Source organism: Schistocerca nitens, chromosome 7 (genome assembly GCF_023898315.1).
Source record: "Schistocerca nitens isolate TAMUIC-IGC-003100 chromosome 7, iqSchNite1.1, whole genome shotgun sequence".
NCBI classification, from domain to species: domain Eukaryota; kingdom Metazoa; phylum Arthropoda; class Insecta; order Orthoptera; family Acrididae; genus Schistocerca; species Schistocerca nitens.
This window is the reverse complement of record NC_064620.1, coordinates 192,536,193-192,562,679: the sequence shown is the minus strand read 5'-3', so window position 1 is coordinate 192,562,679 and position 26,487 is coordinate 192,536,193.

Below are 26,487 nucleotides of genomic sequence, written 5' to 3'. Positions count from 1 at the left end.
GGGAATCGACGTGTAGAATGTATTTACGCAGCAGTTCGCCCCTAACTCGCAACCATTAACTTTCTCACACAACCTATCTCCCTAAGTCATCTAACATTAACTGAACCTCTAGTACCTCAGACACACTCTTATGTGACAAACCTCTCGTCACCAGGTACGTTAACTTAAGGTTCACCTGATGTGGAACGTTAAGGCATTCGCAAGTTCCTCAAAACATTCTAACAGTAACAAAACTTCTCCCACTTGTGGTAATTCATCTACCGCCTTTCAGCCCTGACATATTAAACCCTATATCGGCGGCTGGGCACCTGGTCTGTACGAGGACGTCGTTTTGGCCAATATTGGGGTCATAGTAAACTCCATACATTTTCCTAATCCAAGCTTGATGATACCTTGGTTGCCCTTTGCTATTAATTCATGAAGTATTTCGGTGCTTGTCGCCTTAGGATCGAGGTACACCAGCCAGGTTCCCCTCAACTCGATCTCTGTACTTGTTGCCTTTCGCGGTTCATTCCAAAATAACTGATGCACATTTCATTGGTGAAGATTTTTTTAATAGATGCTGCTCTTTTCATTTAAATTATGACCAACTACAGATGAAACAATCATGGAGATTGAAATTTTGTCTTGTCTGCTACTCAAAAGCAGTGCAGTTTACCTCAAGGGGAGCTACCCTTTTCATTGCAATTATTCGGGGAAGCTTTAGTACATCTTTTTTGTGCATTTAAAGTTTGTCTGCACTGCCAATAAAAATATGGATATTCACTTTAATAAAACCGATTATTTTCAGGGTGGTCATTATGGGAATTCATATAGAAAAATAATTTTGGAGTATTAAAGCCTTTTCTTCTCGCCTTTTACTGTAATTCAGGTGTTACTGTAATTCTGGTGTTACAGAGGACTGTACAGCCCATTGTAATTGTGAGTTGCGCTTACAGATAGTTTGCTCACCATCATGTGTAGTCATTGGGAAGATGTTTTTACAAATTTATCTTGGGTTACAAGTTGTTATGTACCAGAATATGTTCTTACTTTGCTGTAAAAGGAGTGGACTGTTATGAGTTTTTAAGATCAGTTTTTAGTCTGTTGTAGTTGACCTTGTATGGGATCCGCCCTCATACCAGAACGGTCGTGGATGGCAGTTCCGCACCACCGATGCTGTCTGTTGCATTATCACCGCCTAAGCGAGGTCTCAATTGTATTCGTATAGCTTCGTCTTATTCTAAACTTACGTCACCAACGGGCGTAACCCATTTGTTGTGTGTTTACTACTACTTTGCGGTGAATTTTAATAGCCATATTTAAATTTTATATCCAAAGTGACTTTAACGAATTTTGAAGTCTATAAAAACTGGAATTCTTGGTCATTGCACAAAGTTTTGTAAATAAACGACAGGTTTAGGTAATATGGAAAACTCTTTCTTGTTAAGAATTTGGTAAAATTTTTGGTTTTTAGAGAAAATAGGGACAAAAGAATTTCTGTTAATGTTCTATTGAATAAAATAGTATTGGTGTGGACAGCGGCGAATGCTCTTCATTGTTGTCTGGCCCAGTCGTAACATTCTACAGCTAATTAGGCTGGTTGAAGGGTCTGCAAGACATCTCAATATACATGCTGTGCAAACAGTAAAGTTGTGCAGTTGAGCATAATGATAAGTCAGGTGGCCTCGGGATACTCGTAATATATTATTGTTTTTCTGTGCACACTTTGCTTATACTCTTTGTGTATTTATTAATTCAGCTAGTTGCACTAATTAATGTTCGCCACTTAGTGCAGTGCTGTTACTTATGTGTCTGTATGACCATTTCTGTGTACGTCAACTATTCTAGTTTTCAGTATATGGTGTGTGTGAATTATATCTTTCCTAAATGTTCAGTAGGCCCACTACTGAGTACACCACTTAATGCATTCCTAGTTACTACGTGTAAAAGATTCATTTTTGCCTTTACGATAAATGAATGTTAATAGACAGAATTCAGTGTGAGTGTCACTCACTAGTCTTGAGTAACACTGGAATTTCCGCGCGACACTTCCAGAAAAGAAACTACGTTTACTAATGATTGATTAAAAAATGTGACTCTTGTAACCCTTAGGCACCCTGTGATATCAGAAACTATGATTAGATTCTTGTATGGAATATTAATTTTACTGACGTGTAGAATCAAATCACTGAAGATGAGAGGAGAGCAATGGAGTTTTAAGCGAATCGTTTCCGGGCTTTAGTTCTTCGCACTTTTCAATCGACGTTCAGTTTGATCGTTCTCTGTTTTCACTTCTTTTCTGTCGTAGGCGTTCGAGCGAATGACGCACGTTCATTCACAGCTGTGTTATAGTGTTATATGGCTATTTAATTTACTTACTTTTACGTAGAAATAGAACTACACGAAGTATCAATGCAGTTAGGTAAAATGGACTAATTGTGCAATTGGTTTGACAGTTGGTCGTGAACGAAATGAACTCACTATTATTTGCCATTTTTCATGATTAAGAAGGATATCCTATGTACTGATAGTGTTGGCAGTCTCTGTATAATATTTCTGTGGGATATGGACATCTAAAAAGATAACATTCTTAAATATTAGTCTAACTGCAGTCACACATGTAAAGAGACAAAAACAAACATACATCTTTGATAGAAATTATAAAATTTATTTTAATATTTGTTTAAATGGAGTTAAGTGTTATTAATGCTTCATTAACACTCTTTTACACCGGTACTTTTAAAGTCTGAGTTCGACGATATTTTATTAATTCATTTAATAATTTATTCACTTTAAATATCTGTGAGCCGGTGTCCCCATTCACTTTTCAGACAAACAGATTTAGTCCTGATTTTCTCTGCCCGAACCACCAGCACTGTCACTGATGACGAGGCATCAGTGGGATGTCCTTCTGAGCCACTGTACTTGGTTGCACATGAATATGTTCATTGGCTAGTGAGCCCGTATCTCGACCCACTTTGCAGACAGATAAGAGTCCCAACCCTGATATTCTCCATCCAGCACCACGAACACGCTCTCCAATAATGAGGCATTGGTGATATGTCTGCCTCATACACTATTCCACACGAATATGTTCAGTGGCTAGTAAAAAAAGCTGTTGTCACCATCCAATTTGTAGTCTCACAAGAGTCTTAGCCATGACACTCCCTGACCAGTATCTGTAACACGCTCCCCAACGTTGATGCATTGGTGGGATGTCCTTCCTATCCACTGTACTCAGTTCCTTACGAATATGGCTATTGGTTTGTGAGTCATTATCCCTGTCCACTTTGTACACGCGCAACAGTTTTCGCACTGACTTTTTTCACCCAGCACCTCCAACACCCTCTCTGACGACGAGGAACTGTTGGGATGTCCTCGTCATGAATACGTTTAGTGGGTAGTGAGGCGGTGTGCCCGGCCACCAGGTGGACGCACAACGGTCTTCTCCCCGACTCTCTCCGCCCAGCACCTCCGACACCCTCTCCGGCGGCGAGGGATCGGCGGGATGTCCTCGTCACACTCCACCACAGGCGGCTCGTGGATCTCGGCAGTCGTCACAATCATCCAGCCATCGTTCACCTGCACAGAAAGCCAATTCTTCACTTTAAAATACGTAAGAGTTTCTCAATGCAACAACAGTAGCAATAATTTTATACGGTGACTCGTATAGACAAAGCGTACATTAAAAGAGTACAACTTTCTATTTTTGTGTGTGATCGAAAGAAAGGGAAGAGTAATCAAACGAAATCATTAACGGTGACAAGAATCATATTTATTATCTTCCAGTACTAACTAAACTTGTGCCACATTATAATGGTCTGAGAAAAGGGTATGTTGTATGTAATCTAACTTATCCCTTAGTAGCGAGTTATCAATGATGTTGGGTCTTTAGTGCCCCCTTACCTTCCCGGTGACTTTGCCGCAGGCTACATCAATGGCAGCAGGCGGTGGCCGGGACTTCTCCGCCTGCGCTGCCAGCAGAACCAACTCGTCCACGTCTGAGCGCAACCGCCAACGCGCGGCGCTCATCCTCTGTGGAAGATTTGTTTCCATCGTCACAATTCATTCATTTGTTGATTTATAGTTTTAATTTTCTAACATTTATCTAACGTCTAATATTCTGTGGGTGTTTACTCTTGTGCGTTTACTCGCAGCAATAATTAAATTAATCTCATATTAGTGCATCAAATTTAGCATGCTTGTGACATTCAGCAATTAGACAAAAATGTCTTAGTATTGGCAGCACATACATGGAATGTTTTCCAGACGGTCATAAGGTAAAAGTATGACAGACCAGTGGTTTTAAGTAAAGACAATACCGGCCGTGAAAGCTTACATTGTATGCATATAAATCAGAGTAACAAGCTAAAACTATGTGGTCCCCCCTCTCTACAACGTAACTAAATCGTGGGTCGCCACGTTTAAGTCGTGAACGTGACCCCTACTGAAACCCTTCTGCGTCGGCGAGACAGTCAAAATCTCTCTCACAAATGGTCTCTAGCAAATCCAATCAGTTCCGGAACTTCTAACGTCTGACCACATGAACCAGCCAAGTACGAGCAGTACAAATAGCCAACAAACTACCTCCAACTGATACCTAACATCTGACACTCATAATATCCTCCGTAAGCAAAACAGAATAAGCTAATGAATCCACTCACTGCTTTGGGACCTCTAAATACCGAGCACGTAACAACGATCGACTTGAAAACCTGCAAGTGGCTAAGCCGGACCAAAAATCACCTCCTAGTCAGTTTGTTCAAGTATCAGCTAACGAATTATCATCATGCATAAGTGAGACCTGGTACAATTCCTGCATTAATTTTATCAGAATGTAGAGAGAATCTTCAGTAGTGGTAAATGCTGTATTAGCAGGTGTTACAAGTAGTGTATCTACGCTGTTGCGTTTTTGGAACGAACAGCAACCACTTTATGAAGACATTTCTCCACATTCTGTAAATTCCTGTGTAAGTCCCATTATTCCCAAAAGTTCCGCTTAATACTAAAATTCAGGTACTTAGCTGATGTCTTCCTATTAATGTCCTGCATAACCTTCTTTTTTTTATAGTACCTTCTTCCTGTACAAAGAACAATGTTGAGCGGACCAGTGGGTACAGAGTTCCTATTAAACGGATGTACTCGTACAGCCAGCCGAACGATATTTCGTTTCATTATTGCTACAAGCACGTTTACACGAAGGCACAAAAGAAAAGTTGTTATTCTATGATGGCCTGTTTATAACTGCGAGTAGCTAAGATAGATTTACTAAATCCGGAAGGTCTTCCAATAATCAGAGACGTAAAGTAATTATCTTCGTAAACGTGGATGGACCTAATAGGCATTACTGTTTTTCCAATAAATCTCGGTATTCCTCACCTCTGGCTTTCCAATTAAATCGACGTCTATAAGGTCTGCGTAGAAGTCTTCCTCTGCCTCCCGCCGAGATCGGAGGCAGAACACGCCCAAAAGCCTTCGGAACATCTGCGAAGAAAGAAATAGATATCAGGTCACGTACTGACCAGACAGAATTACAGCGTGTCCATTACGGACTGCTGGACAGTTAGAAGCATTGGAATGGGAACAGGGCCAGTGTCCTACGAAGATTTCCTGCTAATGAGTGTGCACATTTGGAGACAACACCACCAGAAACGTCCAAATCTCTCATACTGTAGGATTTTAACAAAATTTTAATATCAGCTCACAAATAATTTGCAAATTCTTACGAATGTAATGATATAGATAGTATAATAATAGATGGAGACCCAACATATTCTAAGAACCAAATCGATGACTCAAGCCCAGTTTGGCTGTGGGGACATACAGTGCCAATTAAAACAGGCACACAGTTTTCGAACAAGTGTTATGATACGTGATGTAAAGAGTTAGGGGCTTCAGTGTGCGTTTCGGAACAACGTACGAACAGTACACATGATATCATGGAACAGAACACAGCATTATAGGTTACCCAATGGTACGTTTTTCTTTTTCTTTGCCATTTCATTCTCTATTCTTCACGTCAACTGATACCACAAGGACAAACACCGGTTCACACTAGTTATTGTTGCCCAACTTATTTGCGCTCTCTGTACAAATTTCCACACATTCTTTGCCGTACCGTTTTCAAACCACTTCGACATGTAAAAAGGCTACAAGCAATTTGCCCATAAATGGCGCCAAATGAGTAAAAGGTACTTGTGGCAAATACCCAAATGTCCAGCATGTAGCGGAGACCTTGTACTAAGGACAAGAAGGAACAGTTGAGTGAGTTAGCATTGAGTTATTTGCGCTTGATATGGCTGTAAATGAGTTAAAACTATCTTTCAGCAAAGTCCAGTGAAATTTTTAAGTTGTTCTAAAGCCACTTGCTGAAGAGTATGACGAAGTAGTTCATCTGAAAAGAAAATTTCGACTTTCTGCCACTTTGTTGTCCAGTTCGGCCACTGACGAGATTGTATTCTCAGTTTCCCTTTCTGTTGTTCAATACTTAAATATGTAGACTTGAGTTCCAACAAACTCTAGAAATTCTCATAACCAGGTGGTAATTGTGTAAGACTGTAAGCGTCGTACGCTCACTAGTAACTGAGTTACTTAACTTTGTTCCTTTCTGAAACTAGGAAAACCACCTCCATTTTAATGTGGAATAGCAGAGAGTGCAATAATATTAACGTCTCATGCAATCATTGTTTCACTTGGGACGGAATGCGAAGTGCTGACTTTGAGCAACATGTGTCTTTCGGTTACTCCATCTACACTGAGGATCGTGATTACATTAGTTTCACGTGGAGTGCCTTAGACAGCACGCGTTACGCACATTGGTAGAGAGGTGAAACTCATCATGCACTCCTTGAAATTGCTTCAAAGCATATCTCGTTTTTAACGGTTTGTGTCCTTCGAAGCTTCCGTTGAATGATACGTGATTCACAGCTACGGCTCCAAATAAGCTCTCAAACGTGACACTCAGGCTCATAGGAACGCACGCGTAGATGCAACCAAATATGCGGTGCTGATGTACACCCAACTCGCAATGGTGCTTAAATGTCGACAAGGAACGAAAAAGTGGGGAGAGGGAGAGAGAGAGAGGGAGAGAGAGAGAGTAAATGATCCACCTTTATTTCCCACAAACTTAAAAGTACCAACCTCTGTTTCGAAAGGACACTCCCAGAGTAGAATTGGAAGTCGTACACTGCACAATATGTTCTGACTAATAAAATACAGCACGTTATACTGTTTTTTGAATATTCCGCAGAAAATAAACTAGCACCGAATACCCGAAGGAAGTGTAATGGGACGTCTAATAATCTCTGTGTAGACACATCATTTATCACGAGATATCTACGGGAATGCAATAAATTGTTTGACGCCGAAAATTAACCTGAAATATACCACATCTTGTGATCTTACCAATTTTTTAAATCGATTGACAAATTTGACACATCCACAAGAGAAAGAAGCAAAAAATAATTATTTAAATAAAACTGAATTTTTAATATACCACATCATTAAATCGGACTAAAAAGCGTAAAATAACTTCTCACAATTCCGCACGTATTCTTATCCTTATAAAGATATTCCTGAAGATTTTTGATTGTGAAGTTTTAGTATCCGTGGTAGTTCTTGTAAGATTAAAAACGAAAAACGTGGACCGCATGCAATATAGCTTCACGTTAGTCAGCAGATAAATTATTCATGCATCAGTTATGTATTGCGTATGCCCCACGTTTTTCGTTTTAAATGTGGTAAGTATTTTCACAGACATTAAAAATTCACAGTAACAACTTTCCAAGAGCCTCTATATGGTGTTCGTAATCTGTAAGGATCTATGAGAAATCATTTTATACCTTTTAGTCAGATTTAAAAACGTAGTAAACTAAAATGTGATTTTTCCTTACAATAGTTATTTTCTGTTTCTTAAACTTCGGAGGGTGAAATTTTATCAGTCGATTTCATACCTTTTGATGAGGTTACAGCGGAGTCTGTGATATATTTCAGGATTATTTTAGTTTATGTTCACCTGACTTGAAAAATCTGTTGATTTCTCCTACATTTATCTTGAGATATGACCGTGTGGGGAAAAAAAAGTTGATACATCTGACCTCACACGGGGGCTTACCACCTACCGTTCATTCCGCGGTCCATTCGCGACTGGATCAGAAAAGGGGAGAGATTTCAGTGGTACATAAAGTACACTCTGCCACACACCAGACAATTAATATTGCATTGCGAGACATGTCTGAGCTATGCTGGTACTTTCAAGACTCTAGGACACTTTTAAGTTTATTTAGAATCAATTGCGAAATCTGTACCGAAGAGGAAGCGATCTAAACAGTAACGTGCTTGAAAGTAGCGCTTTCCTGGTGACGTGATGTTAAAGATAGATCCTAAGAAACTATGAATCGGGCACAACTCAACATTCAGATAATCAGTAAATTGATAAATACCTCTCAAGTCAAGTATAGGAGTCAAAAAACTAAACGCCATCCGAACAGGCCAGGAAGGCCCAAGGTTACCGACCGGTCGCCATGTCATCATCAGTCAACAGGCGTCGCTGGAAGCTAATATGGAGGGGCATGTGATCAGGACTCCGCTCTCCAGTTTACGAGACCGGAGCCGCTGCTTCTCAACCAAGTGCTAGACCAGCCTGGCAGTACTTAACTTCGGGGATCTCTGGCTCTGAGCACTATGGGACTTAACATCTATGGTCATCAGTCCCTTAGAACTTAGAACTACTTAAACCTAACTAACCTAAGGACATCACACAACACCCAGCCATCACGAGGCAGAGAAAATCCCTGACCCCGCCGGGAATCGAACCCGGGAACCCCTTCGGGGATCACACGGGAACCTGTGTTACCACTGAGACAAGGCCGTTGGCAAGTTTAAGAGTCATAAACTGCCCAAGATATGACAAACTATGTATTGGTGACATGTTGGAGTGCTGATGTGTGGTGGTGGTGGTGGTGGTTAGTGTTTAACGTCCCGTCGACAACGGGGCCATTAGAGACGGAGCGCAAGCTCGTGTTAGGGAAGGATTGGGAAGGAAATCGGCCGTGCCCTTTCAAAGGAACCATCCCGGCATTTACCTGAAACGATTTAGGGAAATCACGGAAAACCTAAATCAGGATGGCTGGAGACGGGTTTGAACCGTCGTTCTCCCGAATGCGAGTCCAGTGTGCTAACCACTGTGCCACCTCGCTCGGTGCTGATGTGTGCCTGCGGGCAACGTGGCTCTTATTAGTTAAATAAATGTCTTGCTGTGTTGAAGTCCCTGGGAAGAAAATGGATCACCGAGGATGAAGTTTCCTTTCTGCAACGGAAAGTTTGTAAGTGTATTGGGTTAAGATACACACAGAGAGAGTGTGTGTGTGTGCGTGACAGAGAGAGAGAGAGAGGGGGGGAGAGAGAGAGAGAGACAGACAGATAGACAGAGGGAGGAATGGAGGGAGAGAGAGGGAGAGAGGGAGAGAGGAAGCAAGGGGGGGAAAGAGACAGACTGAAGCCTTGAACTGTGATGAGAGACGTGGTCGGTGATTCAAATGATTGCAGGTTTGCAAACCAAAAATTACTAGTCAGTGCTTAACAGACAGCTTCAGCATCACTGGAAACATACTACAGCAGGTTGAGATGAACAGAACTGAAACATACTCCCGCCGTCTTTTGCTGTTAAGGTCTGTTTTCTTACGCACTGAATCAACTTGTAATTCATTCTTAATCTCTACAGTTCGGAGGCGATATTTTCTGATGCCCGCTATAGCACTACGGAAAAATCTCATTTATCGTGCTCAAATCGTTTTGTGTGGGAAATCAAGTTTAAAATCCATGGAGCATGGTAAGTACTGCCATGCTTTCTCAACTTAATCTTTCTCTCTTTCTTCGTTGTTTTTGTAGCGCATTTCTAATTTATCCACATATTGCGCTATATTTTAGAATGCTGTTATTAATTTCAGTCCCGAAATCTCGTCATTTGATCATGTGCGCAAAGCAGATTATTAAAACATTTGTCGCTGTGGATCTTTATGCCGTAGGTGATACTGCGTTTCCAAGCCCTGACTCGGTCACCCACGCAGAAGTTGAAAAGAGTTGGAGACAGGTTACATACTTGTCTAATTCTCTGTTTCATTGTTACTTATTTACACAAGTTCTTTAGTCTCGATAATAATTTTTGACTCTTTGTAACAGCTTCAAAAGACTTGATTAGACGCTTCGGGAAGCCAGTTTCTGCATTACTGACACATCAAACGTCTATTGCATTTCTAAAAAGCATTTTTATAATCTACAAACACTAAAGCGTCTCTAACTTAAATTCTTTCCTCTTCTTTAACCGGTGTCTTACCCTAAAATATACTGTCATTACTGGATAGTTCTCTTCTAAAGCAAAAAAAGCACATGAATAAATACTCGCTCTTAAATATAACAGTAAGTAGCTGTTGGTGAACCTTCCGTGTTGTAGGTCGAGGCACGTGATATTCTTTTTTTCCTGTCGTTTCTTCCAAATCTGTGTTGGATAACTATTGAGGGGTTCGTGGTTCCACCACATTTCACGATTGACGTCTTGTGCCTGCAAGCCTTAGGGGAATCGGGAGCATCTCTGATGTTCAACGCTGCCTGTAGACGAAAAACCAGGACAAATATGTCTCATGGAGCTGTAAAATTCACCAGCAGCTAAACCGACTGGACGCGAAAGTAAGCATTACATTAACAAAATTTTAGTTCTTCGTTTACTGCTACTACATAACACATACACAGCAATCAAATACCATTTATTTACACTACAAAGCAGATGCGTACCTCGAAAGTCTGCTAAAAATAGTTCTATAGGGAGGGGATGTCGGCAACTCATCTTAGCTATCTTGTGAAGTGTCGAATGAGAAAGAGACTTCACGACACGTCCCACTACATAGCACCCAATAACTGTTAGGCATTTCTTCAAACTTATTCTGAATTTTTATTTCTGTCTCGCTGGCGATTCACGATATCAATTTCTATCTAGGGAGGAAAGCAGCCCAATCTTCTTCTCGCAGGGTAAGCCTATGTTCTAGACCAGCAAAAATTAATTGTGTACATATACCTGCTGCTGGTGAATCAGGCAGAACAAAATAAAGCACCTTTATGATCTACACTATATGCAGTACGTAACATGACATGGTATTCTAATATGTCCTAGAACAACGTCGCCGGGTAGCCAATAAATTCACTTGATAATGGAAACAAAAAACTATCGGAATTTACAGAATGCAAAAAATTCTTCGGGGTTATCGAAACCACGTCCGACAACACCGTAAAACAATCCTCGAAGAATGAACATCAAATCTGATCACTGGAGACGATCGTTTCCTTCGGTAAAACCTATCAGGTCGACTAAACATCTAAATAAATACGAACGATTTCAAATGTGAGGCCACAGCGATCAGCAGCAGTAGTTTATAATCGACGTCAACAGCAAATGATGTTAGTGTGGATAAGAGATGACGGGGACATGATGTTGGCTCGTCACTTACGGTTCCGTAAAGTGTCACACCCAACGCTGTCATTCCCCGTTTTTCTAACTGAATACGGTCCTCAACAAGCAGTTCAAATATTCAGCCAATGACCTTTTCTCACCAAGAAGAAGCACTACAGCACGTTGGATAGCACTACGAAAATCACTCAAGCACGGACACTCTACGCAACACGATTCGCAGTCGCAATGTTGCTTCTCAACTGCCGCCTCATGTTGTGCGACATTTCGTTGTTGAAAAAATCGTCTGTGACCCAAACTAAAGAACAAATATAGCTCCCGTCTGTACCGCAGCGCCTTACTAGCCATGAGTAATTTGTGGCTGATCTGTCTTGTTAGTATCGAATTAAATATTTCACAATCAGATTCATTATTTGCCTAGTAAGCAAGATAAAAGAATAATGTATATATGAAAATGTCCCTAATCGAAGCTAATGTGCTGATGGAACTCTCTATAATTGAGTGCAGCCAAACTCAGTACCCACAGATGCCTACAGAATTGTGTAATAAGTTTGCTTTCAAAGCAAGACGTCGACCTACACGACTAAAACATATTTTTTGACACACCGATACCTTAGATAATTTTTTTTAATACGCGGTGAACCTTTTTTTCTGATGCGGTGAAATGAGAGTGGTAACTACTTGTGAATATGAAAAGTTACGAAAAAGTCACGTCTTATGCTCTTTCAGTAACACTGAACTTTTAGTTGTACGAAATACATTTGCATCAGACAATTCCCAAGAACTTTTGAGATTTATGAAGTGGGTCTGTAGGTCGTTAGGATATGCAGATGCGTCTTTTTATATCTTGAATAAAAATAGGATGGAAGGAGTAAGCTTATAAAGAAACTAAAAAACCAATGCGATTGTGTCAAGGAGCCACCGTAGTTTGCAAGGACGACACATTCAACACGACGGTAAAATAATTGAGGTGGAATGCATGCAGAAGGCGAAGCTGTGTTTCGAAACAGAATCGAATTGCGTATGCTGCAGTAAATACTGTGTCTCTAAGAGGGTTAAGACCCTTACTAAAGAACATGTACACACACGTCTGAACACTTAGAACGTGAAATGTTATGTGATGGTACGAAAGTGTTACAGACATAAGACAGTGAACCCAGTTCCTTGGTCAGTTACGTACGTGAAATATGCTGAAAAGGGGACACATTCGATACAAATTAACGGAAATGACTTAAACAATAAATGGTGCATACTTTTGAACGTAATGTCAGAAAACCTAAGAATTTGTGGACGCGAAATCACAAGATATTATCCATACAACAGTACCCAAATAATGCAACTGTCAGCATCCAGAATCAAAAAATACGTATTTAGTGGTAAGACGCAGTAAATCATAACATCTGTCCGCTGCAACACAACATGTAAATAGTAGACACCTTAAGTAATTCCCTTACATATCTACACCATTTTGTTGCTGTAAAACCATTAGGAAGACGCACCGAGGTCTTTAAATCACTTCTTAAAAACATTCTGAAACAAATTATCCATATAACATTTTCCACAGTTTCCTGCAAACGTGAAAGATCTCAGGTAAATCCTGATTTCTTGAAAATGGGCAAAACGTCTAAAACAGAAACGCGTTTTTTATGCACGATTTCTACTCGAACAAAACGTGATGTGCGCGAACAGACAATGAACATTATTTCACTTGCCCGTAATTTGGTAACAGTTGGAATTTTTTTATCCTCTCCTGCTCTTACGTTGCATTGTGAAGTTTGTTGTTGTTTCCGTTGCTCGTTACCACTTGGCTACCGACGTCCGACCGTTGTTTGGTCGTCTTCGCTTCGCTTCATTGACCACTGAGTTACCAACTTCACAACGCAACCTCAGAGCTCGGTACACTGTAACTGTATTTGTGCACAAATAGGGAAATGAGGGCAAATAATATAGATACACAGTCAGACCCTTTAAAGGAGATCACATGCTCGTCCTCTTCATCGGAACTTGAGCGACATGCTACACTTGCAAGGAGTATGTAAATGTAAAATGAAGCAAAAAGCCTTAAGGCTGTGTACTGCTGACATATTCACATCCAGATATATGCCTTTTGGTGACAAGGCCCCTGTTAGTTGAGTAAATGCTTAACTGCATTAGCGTCTGTGGGAAAGAGTGTAAGACCGAGGACGAAGTTTTCATTCTGCATCGAAATGTAAGTGTATGAGAGAGAGAGAGAGGGAGAGATACAGATAGACAGCCAGCAAGCGACCTAATACAACCATCGTTAAAAGTGGCGGCTTTTAGTGTAATGACTCGTGACATAGTAGGGTTGAGAGAGAATGGGGAAACGGCTGGCCACTCTTCAGCTTGCAGACTAACGAAGAGGGAAGAGTTTGACCACATGCCAGCGGCCTCCGTTCCCTCACGTGTGTACCATCCGCCGACACTCCTCCACCCTGTTACAGTAACAGAACATAATTTATCCCTTAACAACGTTATAATGCACTTTGACGAGCGACATCCATTTAATAAGTTATTTTATCCCCTACGTTTAACAATAAACATTAATTTCACAACGCAAAATATTATTTTGAATAATCTACGATTTTTCCAACCACTGCAACGCTAAGAATATTTGTTCTCCAGAGAATTAATGCAGCTTAACTAAACACTGGATTGCATTTTTTCTCAAAGCAGTCCGCCTGTCTGGATCATTGGTATAATATTCATGTCAGTCCCTGATACTACTAAGCAAAAATTATCAACTATAAGAATTTTTTTCTTGATTCGACCTATCTCTTCTTCGTTGGCTGGGATATGAACAATATACACAATCATGATAATAAGCAGAATATTAAGACACAACATGATTCACTACGCTAATACTACACAGAATAAAGTCGGCGCATAGCCGGTAAATCATTTCGAAAATGAAAATAAAAAACTTCCGTAATTTATAGAATGTAAAGAATTCATCAGGCTACATCAGTAACCAAAATCATTCCCACGATTTAGTGGATGTACTCTCGTAGATTGAGTCTCAAGTCGCATTGGAAAGGATTTCTTTTGTCTTTCTCGTTAAAATATAGCTGGTGTGATTAAACATTCAAAGTGAAACAAATACAAGCGATCAGATGCGTGAGCTACAGCGCTCAGCAGCAGTAGATTACAGTAACATCAACAACAAAGAATTTTAGCGTGGATAAGAGATGACCGAGAGAAGATGTTGGCTGATCAATTACGGTTCCGTACTGCGTCAATCCAACGCTGGCTTTGTAAGTTCTTTTGTCGGAAGACCCTTCTCGACAAGCTGTTCAGATATTCAATTAATGAACTTGTCTCACCAAGAAGAAGCTCTAGAGCACAAATAACAGCACTAAGAAAATCACGTAAGCACAGTCAATATGTTTACGCAACACGATTCGCAATCGCAATGTTGCTATGCAACTATTTAATGTTTTGCTACATTTCATTGTTAACAAATTCCTCTGGAACCTAGGTCAAATAGCGACGATTACTTCTGACTGTATCCTGACAGTTTACTAACCATACGTATAATACGTAACTGATCTGCCAAGCCCACAAATTCCCAGATCAACTGCAATTCAGAAGTGCATGTACAATGAACTATGAAATTTGTCACTTTCCTTGCTGATCACGTTAGTATCGGCTTTAAACTTCTATCCTCAAATTCTTTCTTGCCTATTAAGCGAGTTAAAGGAATATCATCTATTGAAAATATTTATTTTAAATTAACAACAGCCTCAGTTGCAATGTTTACCTTGATTTACCTATGATTCAGTTGGGATAACCGAACCTTCTTCAGATTAAAAGGAACTACGATTTATCCATAATGGACAACGTCAAAAACTAAAAACTATAATATAGTAATACAACGTCATACAGCAATAACGTAGGTGGGAAACAGCCTTGGCCCCACTTAGCGACCGCAGTACGGCAACAACGGATACTTTATTAAAATATGGCGATTTATTACTAAATTATAGTTTTGGTTTTTGACGTTGTTCATAATGGACAAATCGTAGTTCCTTTTATTCTGAAGAAGTTTGGGTCATCTCAACTGAAACCTCGGTAAATCAAGATAAACATTGAAACTGAGGCTGTTGTTAATTTAAAATTAATATTTATACAGCTGTTGACAGTGCCGAGAAATGTTGAAAATAATGAAAATATTCCAAAATGAAGCTAATATGCTGGTGGAAGCCGCTAATTTTCCCATCAGCCACGCATTGGTGAATGGAAAACTATGTAATAATTTTGCTTTAAAAACAAGCAGTTGTCTTACACACAAATGCACCTTTCTTCGATGATTACAACGTGTCTCTTTGGCCACTGGGGCACCTGAAATCATTTATTAATGTACAGTGAAATAATAGTGCCAACTATTTATGAATGCAAACATATTCGAAAATTCACTTCTTTTCAAGTTTGAGTAAAGCAGTTGGGTGAAATATGTTTGCATCAGACACTTAACATCAAATTTTGACATTTATAAGCCGACGCGCTGAGTGCGTCTGTGGTTCGTTGCGATGTGCTAATGATCCTTTCTTAAATCATGAATAAAATTAAGATGGAGTCCGAATAGGGCGAGCGTCTTAAGAAACTATGAAATAAGTTGCGATGGTTTCAAGAGGCGATTGTAATTCTCAAAGACGACACATCTAATACAATGACAGACGTGCAGAGGGTGCAGCTGCGTTTCGAAACAAAATCGAAATGCGTGTGCGGTAGTAAATATGGCGTCGCCTAAGAGCATTAAGATCGTTGATAAAGATCATGTACACTCATGTTTGTTTGTGTAGATCGTGAAATATTGTGTGATGATACGAAATTCTTAGAGACGTGAGGCTTTGCACACAATTCGTAGGTCAGTTACGTATACCAAATATTCGGAAACCAGGGACAGAGTGGGATAAACTGATTAATAACGCCAGGCAGATATTTGATCCATATTAATGGAAATTTGGAATACTATTCCTGCATCCAGAAGTCAGACATGATCAGTAAATAGAGAATACTCTTGAACATAACGTGAAAAAACCTAAAATTCTGTGGACATGTAATCAAAGATATTAGCTATACAGTAGTGAACAAATAATGTAATTAACAACATTAAGAATCCAGAAATGCTTATTTAGAGGTAAGAAGCAATAAACTGTTACTCATTTCTATTGCCACACAACAGATGAATAATAGAATCCTCAGTTAATTGCCTTACGTATCTGCACCATTTCCTTGCAATACAACTTTATGGAAGACACATCGAGGTTACCGATGCCATTGATAAAACGCATTCTTAACAAATTATCCATACAATATTTTCCATAGCTTCCTGCAAACATTAAAGATTTCACAGAAACCATGATTCCTTGAAAATTGTCAAAACATCTACAACAGAAACAAGTTTTTTGTATATGGAATCTACTCGAACAAAAAATGATGTGCACGAACAGACACAGAACATTAATTTCCTTAGCAGCAGGTGGATTTCATTTTACTCTGTCTAGCCCCCATGTTGCATTGTGAGGTTTGCAATTTGTTTCGCTTTACTTTTCGTTGCTCGTTGGTGGTCAACTGCCAACGTCCAACCCATGTTCGGTCGCCTTCACTTCCCGTCATTCACTACTCAGTTACCAACTTCAGAAAGCAGTTTAAGAGCTAGCTACACTGTGAACGTATTTCTGTACCAAAGAGGGAAGATTATGTTGATACCCAGATAGACCCTTTAAAGGAGAAAACATCCTCGTCCACTTTATCGGAACCTGTGCGACCCGCTGGAGCAGCATGCACTGTGTAAATGTAAAATGAAGTCGAATGTTTTAATACTGTTCACTGCTGACATGTTCGAAACTAGATATATGTCTTTTGGCGGCAAGGCCCCTTTTAGCTAAATAAATGTCCCCCTCTCATTGTGCAACGAAATATGTTTAAGTGTATGAGAGAGAGATATATATATATATACAGATAGAGTGCCAGAAAGCGAACTAACAAAACCGTGGTCAATAGCGGCGGTTTCTAGTGTGGCTACTGGTGACATAGTAGGGTAGAGAGAGAGGGGAATCGCCTGGTAGTGCATCAGTTTGTAGACTAACGAAGAGGGAAGAGTTTGATCAAATAACAGCTAACTGCATTCCCTTACGTGTGAGCCATCCACACACCCACCACCACTCTGCTACAGAGAACTGAACAGGACAACTTTCCTAACAAATTTAATGTAGCTTAGTGACTACAGGAATACATTTTTCCTTGAAGCAACCCATCTCGATTTATTTAAGGTAAATAAAAAGTTCATCTTTAACCCAACCCCCCCTCTTCCTCACCACACCCCATCCATCTCCCTCCCATACGCTCTAGCTCACATCTCGCCGGTATGTACTTTTAAGTATAATATTCATATCGGTTCCTGCTACCACCAAGCACAAATTTTCAACAATTTCAATTTTCACCCCGCTTTTTTGGTCTTCGTTCAATGTGAACAATATAAAGACCCTTGGCAATCTTCACAACATGTAAGACATGAAAAGCTATACTTTATGTTAATATGACGCACGTAGCCCCTAAACCTTCTTGATAGTGGACATATACACCTTTCGGAATTTGAAGGATATAAAGAGTTCAACAGGGTTCATCAGTCACCGAAATCATGTTCACCATTTTGTAAAACTGCTCTCATAGGCTGAAGCACAAGTCGGCCCACTGAAAAGGTTTTCTTTTCCCATCTTCATTAAAATTTAGCTAGTGCCGTTAAACATCCGAATAAAATCAAATACAAGCCATTTAATGCGTGTGCTAAAGCGCTCAGCAGCAGTAATTTAGAATGACATTAACGGCAGAGGATGTTAGTGTGGATAAGAGATGACGGAGAGAAGATGTCGATGTTCACTTACGGTTCCGTACTGCGTCACACCCAACGCTGGCTTTGGAAGTTCCTCTGTTGGAAGACTGTTCTCGAAAAGCTGTTCAGATATTCAGTTAATGAGCTTTTCTCACCAAGAAGACACTCTAGAGCACAAAGAATAGCACTACGAAAATCACGCAAGCACAGACAATGTGTTTACGAGACACGATTCGCAATCGCAATGTTGCTACGCAACTGCCCGCCTGATGACGTAGGATATTTCATTGTTGACAAATTTCCCTGGGACCTAAGCTAAAGACCGACGACCTCCTCTGACAGTAAAACAGTACCGTACTAACTATACAAAATAAGTTACTGCAATGTTCATTCTCAGTATTATTATTTTCCTCTTAAGTAAAATTTATTAATCATCTCTATTTGAAAAGCCTCGCAATGAAGACGATGATGTGATATAAGCTATTATAAACGAGAACAGTTGCAACCATATGTGCGAAGAATTGGGGTAATAAGTTTTTCTTAATGGCACGTAGTCCTCCATCGCTATAGTTTTATTTTTCGCTTACTACAATACGTCGTTTTGGCTTACCTTACCGTTACGGTAGATCATTTTGTTATGAGCTGTGTAGTGGTGGTGAGGGCTACTTCTGAATATGCACAAATGTGAAACATCTGCTTCTTTTGAGGTTTCGATAACACTTAATTTCTAGTTCGACGAAATTTGTATGCACCAGACACTTACCACTACATTTTTTAGATTTGTTGGCCGACGCACTTAGTGTATCTGTGGTTCGTTGCAGTGTGTATATGCTTCTTATATATCTTGAAAAAAATCAGTATAATGTCCGAATCAGTCGGGCGTCAAAGGAGACTAAGAAAAGGATGTAATGGTTCGAGCTGCCACTGTAGTTCCCAATGACGACAGTTTCAGGACGATGGAGAACATTCTAAGAACAAATTCAAGTACCGTGTTAAGTTCTGGTTCAAAAGAGTTTCAAAATTCGTATGCGGTAGTAAATACTGGGTCCCTAATGCGAATTACCCTCTATATTAAAGACCATGTACACACACACTATTGAAGGTTTAGAGAGTGAAACATTATGTAGTGGTATCAAGTGAGAACATATGGCGCTGTGGTCACCACCGTCTGGCGGTTGCGTAGGTTAACAACTGCTGCCATGTTGGTGGTATTAGGAAGGAATAGGCTGTGCACCAGCGCTGAGTGCCACCTGATCATCTCCGTACAGTACAAATATGATTTTAATTTATTTGTTTTTACTCATTCATCTCGTATTTTCCTTTAGTCTTCTATCTAAATACAACAGTGAACCAGATGTTGCACATGAATTGACATGAACATAGCACGTAATATTTTAACATAATTTCAGATCTGTTAGTGTAACTAATCATTGTATTGTTTAAGTTGGAAAAATCTACATTAAATATCTGCTTAAAATATTAATTGAAAGTCTGTATGAAATATGTATGTCAGTAAATTATAAGTTTTCAAACCAAATCTGTTTTCTAACTTTTGGCTTCAAACATGGTTCAAATGACTCTAAGCAATATGGGACTTAACATCTGAGATCATCAGTCCCCCAGACGTAAAACTACTTAAACCTAACTAACCTAAGGACATCAAACATTCCATTCCTGAGGCAGGATTCGAAACTACGACCGTAGTAGCAGCAGCGCGATTACGGACTAAAGCGCCTAGAACGACTCTGCCACAGCTACCGGCTACCCTTCGGCCATTTGCCACATAGATATAAACCGTATATTAGTTTGAAATCCAGATGCACATGCCACTGGCCTATTGTACTATGCTGCTTTGAGACATCAAAATTTTTGTAATTTGTGATTCTTGACTATATTACTATACAACACTACACTTCGCAGCACTATACTACAATAATGCCACACTACATTAGACTACTCTAAACGGTGACAGAACCAAGCTAGAGTTTTCATTTGTCTTGATAGTAACCCCTGGCAGACGGAGACACAGGTCAGGTTTCACAGGGACCCTGCTACTGCTGCCCAAGTTGTATAGATTGAGAGGTGACTGCCAGGGACTATTCCTCGAGGCTCATCTCCTCTCTCCTTGTGGAAGGTTGCTGTAGGTGGATGTTCTGCTATGGTGCTACTCGTGTCTTTATGTGTGGCCTTATCCGTGTTGTCTCTAGCCAATGTAGGCTTGCAGTTCATATGCTAATACACCTCAAACAAAGTTTTGCATCACCATGGTTCCCAGAAATCCTGAAGATAGACGTTGACTGTAGATTCCGTATCACAGATACAGTCCCTTTGACTGTTCAGATATGTCACTAAACCCGCCCAAAGGTATAAACAGCCATGCATGAGCTGCTCCTATTACACGAAGGGGGCCCGATAGCCGATCAGATACAGACATTCCGCCTGGAAGGAGGTACACGGCTCATGTAATCTCTAGTTCCATCGTGCCTAGACGGTCAATACCGCGGTTTGATCGGGTCCGCATTGTTACTTTGTGCCAGGAAGGGCTTTCAACAAAGGAAGTGTCCAGGCGCCTCGGAGTGAAACAAAACGATGTTGTCCAGATATGGGGGAGATACAGAGAGAAAGGAGCTGTCGATGATATGCCTCACTCAGGCCGCCTAAGGGCTACTGCTGCAGTGGACGACCGTTTCCTACGGATTATGGCTCGGGGAAACCCTGACAGCAACGCCACTATGTTAAATAATGCTTTTCGTGCTGCCACAGGACGTAGCGTTACAACTCAAACTGTGCGCAATAGGCTACATGATGCACAACTTCACTCACGACGACCAACACCAGGTCCATCTTTGCAACAACGACACCATGCAGCGCGGTACACGTGGGCCTAACAACATGCCGAATAGACCGCACAAGACTGGCATCATGTTCTCTTCACCGACGTGTGTCGCATATGCCTTCAAACTGAGAATCCTAGAAAATATGTTTGGAGGGAACCCGGTCAGGCTGAACGCCTTAGACACACTGTCCAGCGACTACAGCAACGTGGAGGTTCCCTGCTGTTTTGAGGTGGATTATGTGAGGCCGACGTACGCCATTGGTGGTCATGGAAGCCGACGTATCGGCTGTACGATACGTGAATGCGATCCTCCGACGGATAGTGCAACCACAATTATAGGCAGCATATTTGCGAGGCATTCGTCTTCCTGGACGACAAGTAGCGCATCTTTTGTGCACATCTTGTGATTGAGATCCTTCAGAATAACGAAATCGCTTGACTAGAGTGGCCACCATGTTCCCCAGGCATAAATCCTATCGAACATGCCTAGGATAGACGAAAAGGGCTGTTTATGGATGATTTGATCCATCACCACTCTGAGAGATCTACGCCAAATCGCCGTTGAGGGGTGCGACAACCTGAATCAACAGTGTGTTGATGAACTTGTGGATATTATGTCACGACGGATACAGGCATGCATCAATGCAAGAAGATGTGCTACTGGGTATTAGAGGTACCGCTGTGTACATAAGTCTGGACCACCACCTCCGAACGTCTCGCTGTATGGTGGTACAATATGCAATGCTTGGTTTTCATGAGGTATAAAAAGGGGGAAAATAATGTTTATGTTGATTTCTATTCCAATTTTCTGTACAGGTTTCGGAACTCTCGGAACCGAAGTGACGCAAAATTTCTTTTGATGTGTGTATTTTCGCTGTCAGCAAATTCCACTTGTGCCATAGCTCCTCTTTCCTTATTATGTCATCGACTGTTCCATAACCAAAGATGTTCCTATCGTAGTCTGCAGCATTTTGTCTAGTGGCACATTCTCAGACGATGTGGTCAAGTGTGCCGACAGCTCCGTATTCACAAGTCTGTGATGTGTGGCTGTATTTTCTGCGTTTAAGAAGGATATGGGCCATTTCCCGTCAGGTAGTGTGTAGTCTCCTTGGTCCGGAAGAATTATGAAATGTGGAACTTTCTTATATGTTAGGTTGGCAATGTTCAGTTCTCCTTCTGTTTTTGCATTGTCCCAGAATTATTGCCATTATCTATCGGTGTATGTCTTCATTTCCCTAGTTATTGTGGCTCTTGTGCCCAGTATCTCCTTTATTGATTCATATTCTCACTTTCTAAGCCATATCTTACTTTGTTCTGGTTGTGTCAAGATGTCGCAAGTCTAATACTACCAGCAGTGCCTCAATCGGTATTGTTCTATACAAAACTCTAAGGCATAGAAGCACGCTTCCCTTTGCTTCCTGTAGAGTGTGGGCTGTCCTTACCTTTCTGGCTGTACGAGCCCAGACACTCCACCTGTACCTCACAACAGTGTTAGCATTGTTTTTTGGTACTTTGGTCCTGCACTTAGATTAATACGAAAATTTCTTTGGCCAGTTGTACTTATTTTGAGCAGGAATTTGATGTCTCTCTGGCAGACGATATCTACATCTGCATGAAAATCAAGCATTTCTTCCATGTTTGAACCAAGGTACCTGTATATTGCTTTTCTTTACATGGGTTGGTCATTTATTCTGATTGTGGGGTCCCTCGATTTCAACGACCTTCCTCCTCCAAAGATCCCGCTTCTCCAAAGACCTTGCCGACATCACCTTTCGTCATTGCCATTGAAGAAGCTGTCGACGCTTTCAGAGGATTCAGCTGAAGAAATCAGACTTGAAACCTGCCGAACAATTAGGAAACACAGGCCACAAAGAAGTAATGTTTCCAAGGAAGAGAGATTTGCGGTAAAAAAGCTGCGTGAGGATGCTGACACAGACGCGCTGCGTGCTGATAAAGGTAATGCCACCGACCCTTTCCTTCAGGAAGTCCACAATGAAAATATATGTGGTAAACTTAGTTCGGGTGCATACCGGATGATTAACAGAGATCCTACCAACGAGATGGCAGTGCTGTTGTTGTGGTCTTCAGTCCTGAGACTGGTTTCACGCAGCCCTCCATGCTACTTTATCCTGTGCAAGCTTTTTCATTTCCCAGTACTTACTGCAACCTATATCCTTTTGAATCTGCTTAGTGTATTCATCACTTGGATTCCCTCTACAATTTTTACCCTAAACGATGCCCTCCAGTACTAAATTGGTGATCCCTTGATGCCTCAGACCATACCCTATCAACCGACCCCTTCTTCTAGTCAAATGGTTCAAATGGCTCTGAGCACTATGGGACTCAACTGCTGAGGTCATTAGTCCCCTAGAACTTAGAACTAGTTAAACCTAACTAACCTAAGGACATCACAAACATCCATGCCCGAGGCAGGATTCGAACCTGCGACCGTAGCGGTCCTGCGGTTCCAGACTGCAGCGCCTTTAACCGCACGGCCACTTCGGCCGGCTCTTCTAGTCAAGTTACGTCACAATTTTCTCTTCTCCCCAATTCTATTCAATACCTCCTCATTAGCCATGTAATCTACCAATCTACTCTTCAGCCTTCTCCTATAGCACCACATTTCGAAAGCTTCTATTCCCTTTTTGTAGAAACTATTTATCGTCCGTGTTTCACTTCATTACATGGCTATAGTCCATACAAATACTTTCAGAAACGACTTCCTGACATTTAAATCTATACTCGATGTTAGCAAGTTTCTCTTCTTCAGAAACGCTCTCCTTGCCATTGCCAGTCTAGATTTTATATCCTCTCTATTTCAACCATCATAGGTCATTTGGCTCCCCAAATAGCAAAACCCATTGACTACTCTAAGTGTCTCATTTCCTAATCGAATTCCCTCAGCATAACCCGAATTAATTCGACTACATTCCATTATCGTCGTTTTGCTTTTGTCGATGTTCATCTTATATCCTCCTTTCAAGACACTATCTTTTCCGCTCAACTGCCCTTCCAAGTCATTTGCTGTCTCTGACTGAATTACAATGTCATCGGCGAACCTCAAAGTTTTTATTTCTTCTCCGTGGATTTTAATACCTACTCCGAATTTTTCTTTTGTTTCCTTTACTGCTTGCTAGATTGAATAACATCGGAGAGAGACAACAACCATGTCCCACTCCCTTCCCTACCACTGCTTCCCTTTCATGCCCCTCGACTCTTATAACTGCCATCTGGTTTCCGTACAAATTGTAAATAGCCTTTCGCTCCCTGGATTTTATCTCTGCCACCTTTAGAATTTGAAAGAGAGTATTGCAGGCAACATTGTCAAAAGCTTTCTCTAAATCTACAAATACTAGAAACATAGGTTTGCCTTTCCTAACATTTCTTCTAAGATAAGTCATAAGGACAGTATTGCCTCACGTGTTCCAACATTTCTACGGAATTCAAACTAATAATCCACGAGGTGGGCTTCTACCAGTTTTTCCATTCGCCTGTAAAGAATTCGCGTTAGTATTTTGCAGCTGTGACTTATTAAACTGATAGTTCGGTAATTTTCACATCTGTCAACACCTGCTTTCTTTGCGATTGCAATTATTATATTCTTCTAGAAGTCTGAGGGTATTTCGCCTGTCTCGTCCATCTTGATCACCAGATGGTAGAGTTTTGTCAGGACTGGCTCTCCCAAGACCGTTAGTAGTTCTAATGGAATGTTGTCAAATCCCGGGGCCTTGTTTCCACTCAGGTCTTTCAGTGCTCTGTCAAACTCTTCACGCAGTATCGTATCTCCCATTTCATCATCATCTACATCCTCTTCCATTTACATAGTATGGTCCTCAAATACATCGCCCTTGTATAGACCCTCTATACACTACTTCCACCTGTCTGCTTTCCCTTCTTTGCTTAGAACTAGGTTTCCATCTGAGCTCTTGATATTCATACAAGTGTTTCTCTTTTCTCCAAAGGTCTCTTTAATTTTACTGTAGGCAGTATCTGTCTTACCCCTAGTGAGATATGCCTCTACATCCTTACATTTGTCCTCTAGCCATCCCTGCTTAGCCATTTCGCACTTCCTGTCGATCTCATTTTTGAGACGTTTGTATTCCTTTTTGCCTGCTTCATTCACTGCATTTTTATATTTTCTCCTTTCATCAATTAAATTCAATATTTCTTCTGTTACCCAAGGATTTCTACTAGCCCTCGTCTTTTTACCTACTTGATCCTCTGCTACCTTCACTACTTCATCCCTCAGAACTACCCATTCTTCAACTATTGTATTTCTTCCCCCCATTCCTGTCAATTGTTCCCTTATTCTTTCGCTGAAACTCTGAACAACCTCTGGTTTAGTCAGTTTATCCAGGCTCCATGTCCATAAATTACCACCGTTTTGCATTTTCTTCAGTTTTAATCTACAGTTCAAAACTAATAGATTGTGGTCAAAGTCCGCATCTGCCCCTTGAAATGTCTTACAACTTAAAACCTGGTTCCTAAATCTCTGTCTTACGATTGTATAATCTATTTCATACCTTCTAGTATCTCGGGAAAAATTACGGCTGTAGTTTTCCTTGCTTTCAGCCGTTCGCAGTACCAGGACAGCCAGGCCGCTTTGGTTAGTGTTACAAGGCCAGATCAGTCAATCATCCAGACTGTTGCCCCTGCAACTACTGAAAAGGCTGCTGCCCCTCTTCAGGAACCACACGTTTGTCTGACCTCTCAACAGATGCCCCTCCGTTGTGGTTGCACCTACGGTACGGCCATCTGTATCGCTGAGTGTCTCAAGCCTCCCCACATCAACGGCAAGGTCCATGGTTCCATATGAGGCCATATAACGAGCACTACTGGTTCACCAAATCTATTGTCTGCCAAATATTTAGCATCCGTATTAAAACCAATGGTAGGAAAATGTAGACACCACATATGTAATTCCATGGATTTCATGCTAGGAGTTAAATTCAGAGTTTTAGCGATGTCATGCTGAATAGTACGGATGAGCTCGTCTGTTTTGACATGGTATCATTATATATTAAAGTACCTTTAAAGTACTCTTTGTCTCTTATCGGCCAACATTTTGATAAGAACATCACGACCTTACTTGATCATGTGCTTTTGTCATCTTGTTTTCAGTTTAATGGTGAATTTTATTAGCAGATTGATGGAGTCTCTTTGGGAGGCTTTCTCTCCTCACTGGTGGCTAATTTATTCATGGAAGACTTCGAGCGCAAGCCTCTGGACTTAGCAAGTTTTAAACCACTGGTATTCGGATTACGTGGGCGACACATTTGCAGTGTGGCCGCACGAGATGGATTAATTACATCGATTTATTGAGCATTTGAGTTCTACCCATGCTAGTATTAAATTTAC